Raw genomic sequence first — 9772 nt, 5'->3', positions numbered from 1 at the left:
TAAAAAATAATTAATTAATTCATCTTGAGTTAATTATTCGGAGAAGTTCAAACATGAAGTCTTTGTGAAGACATGCAACAGTTATCTCTTTGATTGAGGAAGTTATCCATTAATTAAGGAGATAAGGATGATTTGTATTTGAGTTGTAATTAGTTAGCTCAATTAACTGAGTTAAGTCCAGTTAAATTAGTTCCAAATAGTTGGAGGAACTAATTGTGAGTTCAGTCAGTTAATGCATGCATGCATGCAACTAGTGTTCTCCAGATAACTAAATATTCTCTCATAAATAACTCATGCATGTCAGTTCAGATAGAGACCCAGTTGAGATTAAAGGAAGGGACAGTGTACTATTAGTTGGATGAATTTTCCTATAAAGGAAACTCATCCATGCAGAAGGAATTATCTCCTTCAAGATTGCGCAGTTATTTCAGAGGTCAGTGTTGTGTGTGAGGTGAGAATCACACAGGTTACAGCTGGAGGACTCAGGAGAAACTGCGCAAGGAAATAGGAGGCTTGGAGGACTGAAGGAAGACATATGTGTTGTCTATTCTGTCTATGAGCAGCATTTAGGGATTGTACTGAGAGCTGGATAGCTTGTGAGCTAAAGCTTTGTGTAATCTAGAGATATTTCCTCTTGTATGATAATACAGATAGCGAGGTTTTTAGTTGAGGCTTTCCCCAGAGTATTTTTCTATGTTCATGTGTGATTGTTTCTTCTTCATCTGTTATATGTGTTATATTTGATCTTGCTCAAAATCGATTAAGCTTCCGCAAGTTTGTTTGTAGAAGTAGATCAAGTATTTTGCTTTAGTATATTGCATTATCAAGTGATTTACAATGAGAATTTCTACATGTCCCACTTTCGAGCGGGCCATGAACTACATCTTCAATGACTTATCTCATATCATCCTTTCATATCTAGATGATCTCACAATGTGTTCCCTAAAATGTGCCAACCATTTAGAGGACCTCTGCCTAGTATTTCAGAGATGTCGGTAGTATAACCTACGCTTGAACCCCCTCAAGTGTGTATTTTGCATCAACGCTGGAAGACTTTTGGGTTTCATCGTTTCCCAACAAGGGATTAGAGTGGACCCCCTTAAGGTCCAAGCCATTAAAGAGGTACCTCCACCAAAAACCTTAAAGCAATTACAAAGCTTGCAGGGTAAGGCCAACTTCTTACGCCACTTTGTACCCGATTACGCCACTTGCACGCAAGGTTTCCTGCGCCTCCTTCGTCAAGACATCCCCTTCCAATGGGATGATCAAGCCCAAGAATCATTCAATGTGTTGAAAGATACATTATCTCAAGCATCTTTGATTAGCCCCCCTGATCATAACAAAGACTATACCTTGTACATGTCTGCATCAGAAGTAGCCATTGCTGGGGTATTAGTCCAAGATGGACCAGACAATAAGGAGCATGTAATTTATTACGTTAGCAAGAACTTATATGGCCCTGCATTGAAGTATGAACCTGAATACAAAATGACCTTAGCCCTCGTACATTCTGTACAAAAACTTCGACACTATATCATTGATCCGTAATTGATCTAAGACAATTAATAAGGTATTACAGACTCATGTGCATGGATGTGTCTATGTTATTTTATGCAACGGATTGATAAGATTGCGAAACACACAGACACTGAAGCAGCTAAAGAAAACACAACAGGCAAACATATAAACACAACAAGTTTAATAAGGAGTTCGCCCAATACTCCTGGGCTACGTTTCCTGGTCCAGCCTTCAGTGGTGGCCTCTCTATTATGTTTTCAAAGCGGAGTTTTTACAACAATGAGCTCAATTTGAGTCTCACTCAACAGATATAAATCAGCAAGATGGTACTTGGATCCCCCAAGTCTCTGGAGTAAACAGACTCTCCTTACTGAATCTCGACCTCCATTGGTCACAATGGTATGAGTCCAATCTGAGACTCAATACATGACAGGCATATTCAGAGGATTTCGCCTGAACCGCTCAAGCCCTTTCTGGAGTACACAGACTCTCTAACTCTCTCTGTCTTTGTCTCGATGCTGCCTTTGCTTCTGCAAGTTAGCTCGACTTATTCTCTCTATTCTCTTCTCTTAGTTTTCTTAACTCACTTCCCGCTTTCCCCTTTCTCTGTCAATTCGTGGCTTTAAAGCCAGTCTACTCTTCGAATTCCCCTGTCCTGTGTCATCAGTCACAGTATAACGCTTCACAGGGAGGTGGCCACCTATTCCGTAACGGATGAGTGTCAGCTCTCTTGGACATGGTCGTTTATTCCGTTACTCCAAGAATGCCTGTGAAACACAACCTTCTCCCAATGCATCGTCCATATTGGACTTCAAATCCTATACAACTTTGTCTGTTTACCTCATCAAATCCGGTCATCCATCGAAACGCATCTCCGCCACTGATCTGGGGGCCCTAGATCCTACGGTCATCGTTCATATTGGACGGCTAAGTCGCATGACATTTACCTGTCTGATGTGAGCATTTTTTCCTCTCCCTACCAGGATGCGTGGCAATCGTTGTGTGGCATCAGGCAGAACTCGGCCGAAACTGCTTACCGCTCGAAGCCCCTCCGATATTCTGCCGGTTTTTTTGGGACCCGCTTCTGACGGAATTAGAGTGATATCCGTTGTATTTTATGATTTTTTGGGTCCGTTTGTTTTCGGCCCTTTCCTTCTTTGAGGGGTTTTCCCTATGATATGCGATTAGCAACTTGTCGCTAATCGCATATCAGAAAATGCCCCCATTTCTTGAACTGGCCTCTGATTTTGCTATTTTTGATAGCGCACGTTACCATGGGCCGATGGTCTGTGCACTTGACCGAGGGTCCTCGTTGCTCCTCGCTAATCACAAATTGCAAATGTTACGAGGATATCTCTGATAAGCTTGATCTTTATAAGACTTTGAAACTTTGGCATGAATTTTTACAGAGTTCATGAAAACTTAGAGAGTGTTCTAGGATCCAATTTGGATCACGACCTTCCCACTGAAAGAGCTTTTGGACCACCAAAAGTTGGTTTTTAAGCATCAATCAAGTGAGGGTAAAAATTCCTCGCTTGCCCAATTTCTATCCATTTCACACTACTTGGTTTTGAACCTTTTAGTCCAATCCTAAGGTACTCAACATCCCCTCTGCATGTAGTTCTCACCTTCTTGTCTAGAACTGTATCTTCCTATAATTCATTGAGATATTCAAGTAACAGATCATCAATAGAAGACAATTGACTCTGCTCTTCGGGATCTTCAATCAATGAAGGTTCAAATAGTCTCAAGCTTTCTGCATTAACTACCAAATAGATGTGCATGTAAGCTGGAAAATCAAGGCGAAAAGCATTCTCACCAATTTTATCCAGTATTTTGAAAGGTCCATACCTTATTGGCTTCAGCTTCTTACCTTCACCTTGCATTATGTCTTTGCTGATATACAGCGAGACTTGATCACCAACTTGGAAACTATGCTCAATCCGATGCTTATCATGCCTTGCCTTGTACTTGGCTTGGCTCTTTTCCAGTTGTTCTTGTACTGCCTGTTGAATCTCTTGGATTTGTTCAATGAACTTGGTTTCCTTGTCCACATCACTATGTCCATCAACTGTTATGTCTCTACCAAAGACAAAATCCAAAGGAGACCTTGGTGTGAAACCAAAACAGGTCTCAAAAGGAGATATTTGTGTAGAAGAATGTTTAGCAGGGTTGTAAGCATGTTTCACATAACACAGATGTTCATCCCAAAGCTTGGGATGCTTGCTGCAATAACCTCTGAGCAACTAGATCACTGTCCAGTTGACCACTTTTGTTTGGCCATCTATTTGTGGATGAAATGTTGTGCTCTTCTTTAGTCTAGTGTCCATCAATTTCCATAGACTCGACCAAAACTTCCCAACAAATCGGGAATCTCGATCAGATACAATGGAAGTGGGTAATCCAAAATGAACCCATACATGTTGAAAGAACAACTTTTTTGTTTGTTCAGTTGTAATCTGCTTGTTACAAGGTATTAAAATACACATTTTGTTGAACCTATCCACAATAACATGACTTTTTCTAGATTTAGGTAGCCCCCCAACAAAGTCCATGGAAACACTTTCCCAAGGATGAGAAGGAACTGGTAGTGGAGTGTACAAGCCTAGTTTTCTATTGTTGGTATTGCTTTTAGCACACATAGTACACCCTCTTACATATCTAGAAACTGTCTCATTCATTTTTGGCTAATAACAAAATCTTTGTAGCTGTGCAACTGTTTTACTTACACGAAAGTGACCTGATATTAGAGAAGTGTGTGCTTCTCGAATTATCTTTACTCTTTCAGTTTGTGGAATGCATAACTTTCCAAAATGATACAAGAGTTGGTACTTAACTTTCCACGACTTAAAGTTGCATATACATCTTTAAAATCTATATATTGCACATACTATTCAATGTAGCTTTCATGCAATACTGAATTATGCTTAAGTATAGTAGATGCATTTATGATTGGTCTGGACAACATATCTACAAATTTATTGTGTATGTCCTTTTTATATCCGATGACAAGATGAAACTATTGTAGAAAACCCATCCACCTATAGTGTCTTGATTGTTGCAACTTAGTTTGGGAGTGTAAATATTGAAGTGGTTGATGATCAGTATGTATAATTGTCTCTTTGCCCATTAAATAATGTTTTCACTTTTTCACACTCTATACTAATGCATACAATTCCTTATCATATGTGGGATAATTAACTACTGCAGAATTAAATGTCTCAGAATGATAACATATGGGTTTACCATGTTGCATCAACACTGCTCCCATGGCATAGTCACTGGCATCTGTTTCAATCTCAAATGGTCTTTGAAGATCAAGCAGTGCTAGTACTGGTGTTGTACTAATCTTTTCTTTTAAGGTATCGAAGGCTTTTTGTTGTTTGCTTCCCCACTGAAACACCTTGTTCAATCCTATTAAATCATGTAAGGGAGCTGCAATCAAGGAAAAGTTAGCAATAAACTTTCTCCGATACTGTGTTGCTCCTAGGAAGCTTCTAACTTATGTAGCAGATTTGGGTTTAGGCTAGTTTACAATGACTGCAACCTTAGAGGGATCTATCTTCAATTCACCACCCCCTACAATATGACCCAAATAATTCAAAGATGTTTTTCCAAATTCACATTTTGATAGCTTAACATAGAGTTTTTCTCTTTTCAAAACATCTAGAGTTTGCTCGACATGCTTCAAATGTTCTTCCCATGTTTTACTAAATATAAGAATGTCATCTAAATATACAATGACAAAAGCATCAATAAAAGGCCTGAGTACATCATTCATTACTCTCATGAAAGTAGCAGGAGCACTAGTTAAGCCAAAAGGGATAACTAACCACTCATACAATCCCTGCTTTGTTTTGAAAGCAGTCTTCGATGCATCTTGCTCTGCAACTCTGACCTGATGGTAGCCATTATGCATGTCCAACTTGAAAAAGTAAACAACTTCTTTTAACTGATCTAGTAGATCATCTATTGGATAATGATTTTTTATAGTTATCTTATTTAGTGCTCGGTAATCAATGCACATTCTCGATGAGCCATCTTTCTTTCTCACCAAGACAATTGGATACCCATATGGTGATGTGCTGGGTCTTATGAACCCTTTCTCGAGCAGCTCCTGTACCTGATTCTTGATTTCTTCATTCTCTAAAGTGGACAACCTGTACATTCCGATGTCAAGCAATGGAGCATCTTGCTGCAAATTAATATCATGTACTATTTCCTTTTTGGGTGGCAGACTTTTAGGTTCTTGAAATAGTATATCATATTTTGAAACAACTTTTTCTAAATCAGCTTGTTGTTTAGCATTACAGCCCTCAAATATATTGGTTTTATCAGATTTATTTTCCTTTACAACCATCAGTAAAAATTGTTTGCATGAATTTACAATTCTTTTCATCTACCCTGAGTTTATGGGAGTATAATTATTCTTGAGTTTATGAGCTCTTACAATATATTCGATTCCATCTTTAATGAATTGATACTTGTTTTCATCTCTATAGAAAATGGTTTTCCTATCATACAAGTAAGGACTTCCTAAAACAATTCCACATATATCCAACTCAACCTCATCTACAAATGTTGACCCAAAAGAAAACCTAAGTTTACATTGTCTAGTCACTTGTAGCTTTGCTTTATCACATAACCAACCTAATGGGTATGGCCTCTTGTGAGGTGTAGTTAGTAATCCAAGCTTCTTTACAATTTCTTCAAAAATTAAATTTACTTGTGAGCCACTATCAAACAAAGTATCAAACTTTTGATGCTTGGAAATAAATCGAATATGAAAAATCTCATGTCTTTTCCTCTCATTTTCTTCATTATCAATAGATTGTGCAAAATTACTAGTAGATGCTTCAGAATTTTTACCTTTTATACCTGTGGTTGCGATTGTCGTTTCATCTCCTGAGTCTGACCCCAAATATTTTTGAATAGTTGCATCAGTCTTCTTCTTTTTGCCATCGAACTTCTTGGGTCTCAGCTCCAGATGCAGAATCCAGTAGTGTTCATCATCATGCCCATCCTTCTTGCAGTGAGTGCATGAAGGTTTGGTCTTTTGTACAACATTTGTCTTCCTCTCTTTCCATTTCTGCTTTCTCTTTTCCTTGTTCTTTCTTGCAGTGGGTTTTGATGATCCCCTAACTTTTGGGTTCACATTCTTGCCTCTAGCCTCTAGATGTGTAGCTTGAACGGATACCTCATCTATGCTAGTGGGATTAAACATGAGAATGGTGTGCTTTAAATAGCTGTGTATACCACCTATATACTTCAGCAGAGTTTTAGGTGAGTTTAAAGAAATTCCTAGAATCAAAGCTCTTTTTCTAAACTCTTGAGTGTAGCCTTGTACGCCTTCCCCTTTTAATTGGCGAAGAGTTTACCAGCTCATTGTTACACAGTAATTTGTCACTGTCTCCCTGTCAGTCACCCTACTGTGTCAGGAGTTCACAATAATCAAGTTCATGCCTTCTGAACTGGACAAAAAACCCATTTTCCCAAGAGTTTTCCTCATCAGCGCGTCTGTTTCTAAAATAACCGCGCTGACTGGCGCTTCATAACAAACCGCGTGCGCTGCCAGTGCGGAAGCACACGACTTTTCTGCGCTGATCTAATTTCATGACCAGCGTCGCCTCTGTTCGTATTAACCCGCGCTGACAACAGCTTGACCGTTATTGCCTTGCGATGTCAGCGCGCCAGACCAGTTATGCACCCGCGCTGATCCAGTTTGGGCGAATTTGTTCCAACAGCCAGCCTTCCAGATAACTCCAGACTTGGTTGTTGGCCTTGTGAGTATCGCCTCCCTTCTATGGCATGTCTGTTCGACCCTTTGCAACTACTTCCCTTGAAGATAAGCTTGTCCTCCCACCATTCATGGAGACTCCTTCTCTACTTAAACCTCCACCATTACCATGAGCAGCTAGTTTTGGATAGTGTGGAATTCATAGTGCTTGGATTGCTGCTGTTAGTAGGTATTGGTGTGACAAGTGTGGTTTTGCTAGAGGAAGCTTAAGGAAGGTTGTGAGTGTTGCTTGTGTGAGAGAGAGTTTTTGTGTTGGGAGAATCCATTTCCAAAAGTGAATGCTTATGAGACTTGCTGTCTGGACCCTCAAGAGAAGGACTCAGCGTCAGAACATTGGTTGTACCTTTCTCTGTTATTGATTTAATAATAGATGACTACTGTTATGGTTCCATTCTCGTTTGTCTTGCAATGGTTAATGTGAATTACATCTTTTCTAACTGATGTATAATTGCTTTTATTAGATTTCACGCTTGTGTTTGTCTGTCTCTTCGTGTGTGCAGGTATCTATTCACGGAGATCGTGATAGATCGTGACCGGCTGGAACGAAGGAGCGAGAGCGGCATCTCTTCATCAAACGATAGTGTTGGAATCCAAGTAGGTGTTCTTTGCCTCTTGTTTAATTGCAATTAGGAACTTGCACAGTAGCATTGATTGATTTTTGCTAGTCCCATTCTGGGCTAGTAGGGATCGCCTCTATCCGTAGAGGGGATTTGCCTCTCCAACAATTTGGCGACTCTGCTGGGGAGTTCAGCCTTTTGTCTCTTGTGTCCATTTTTGTGTTTGAGTTTGATTGTTCTCTCTTTTCGAAATTGGGGATTAGTTCTCTGCTTTTAGCCCTCCTGGTTCAATCTGGGAAGTGTCTTAATTGTTTAAAGAGTTCTGGCCTTGGTTTGGGAGTTATTTGGCTTGTTTTTGCCTCTTTTTTCACCTCAGCGCGGTTTTTATCAAAACAGTTGCGTTGACAGTGCATAGCTGTTTCTTTAAACCTGTTGTCATCGTGCTTGTACGTAAAACAGTCGCGACGGTTCTGAAATCGAACCAGCGCGCTTTATCCGTGTCCTTCCGCGCTGACAGCGCCAAGTTGCTACGCGTGACCTAGTGTCAGCGCACAGTTGCTGAAGGCTACCCGCGCTGATCCTGTAAAATTGAATTTGTCTCAGTTTTACCTCCTGAGCCTGTTGGTTTGACTATCTCCAGCTCTTTCTACTTGGTTTGTGACTTGATATTCATTGTTTGAACTGTTACACACTTGCTTGCGAAGTCTTGTTGGACGGATTTCATTTTTGTGTCCCGTGACCTAGTGCCATCACCCAGTTTCCACTGGATCGATCTTGTTTCGCTCACTTGTTCACTTGTTCACAAAAGTTCGTTGCTGCTTGCCTTTGCTATTGCGGAAGCCTTCCTCTTTTTTCTTTCCTTGCTTGTTTGCTTGAGGTGATTGTTGTTGGACCAATCCTTCGATTGTTTCACTACCCAGGCACAGATCACAGTTGCTAGGGTTCAATCAGCTCTTTTTCACGCTTGTTGTGCTTTTCATTGAGTGATTTTGATTCTTTTTGCTCAGTGTTCTTGTCTCTCAAAATTCATTTTAAAGTGCATAAGTGCCATTGAAAGAGAAATCAAACTAGCATCTTTTGCATTCAATAGTTAATGAAAAGAAGAGCATCTCATTGATTTGTGTTCTTAAAAGAAAAAATTTCATTTCTTTGTCATTAGCTGCATTAGGTTGCTTGATTGTTTGAGTTCATTTTGTTTGATTGAAAACTCTTAACCTTCTCATAGTTAGAATTCATCGAACGAAATGATGTTCTTTGGCATATAGCTTGCATCTAGGTAAATGTGAGAGATCACACGATAGGGCCTGAAATCGAAACTTAAATTCAAGATCAACCATAAAATGAATCGAATTAACCTAAAAACACATTGGAACTAAACGCAAACATCTAGAGGTCTAGGTTAGAGACGTGTTCCGGCGTCTTTAAACATAGTCACTATTGTTTCACATTACGGTTGGGTGATTCCTCCTTCTGTGACTCGATAGTGGTCTAACACGGACTGTGCTCCCACGTACCGTCGCGTATATAGGGAGACCCCACTAGGATTTTATCCTTGATCCATAGGAAGCCGAGTCTGCCGCCTTGTGAACCGTAACGCACCGAACACAGCATTCGGGAAGATTGACTGCAGTACGGAAAGTCCTTGGCTCTCATACGATTGCTAAGGTGTATAAGCAGTTTTACGGATCGCTTGGTAAACCCTTTACCTAGAGTCTCCAGAGCAGTCACTTTTGATCCTTTTCGGACTCCCTAAAATAAAAGGTGTCTGTGAGCATCTTGTCACTTCGTGCTCATTAAACATTCGAAGGAGACTGGAGTCATCTTTTCGTCCTTTTCTCGACTCTTGAAACATGAAAAGGTCAAGTTTGGTTCCTGTGTCTTAAAAATTTATTTGGCCACG

This window comes from Pinus tabuliformis, chromosome 5_2 (assembly GCF_031772625.1).
Source record: "Pinus tabuliformis cultivar Carrire ecotype Pingquan chromosome 5_2, CPIR1, whole genome shotgun sequence".
In the NCBI taxonomy this organism is placed as follows: Eukaryota; Viridiplantae; Streptophyta; class Pinopsida; order Pinales; family Pinaceae; genus Pinus; species Pinus tabuliformis.
The sequence above is the reverse complement of the archived record's forward strand: the minus strand, read 5'-3'. Positions refer to the sequence as shown.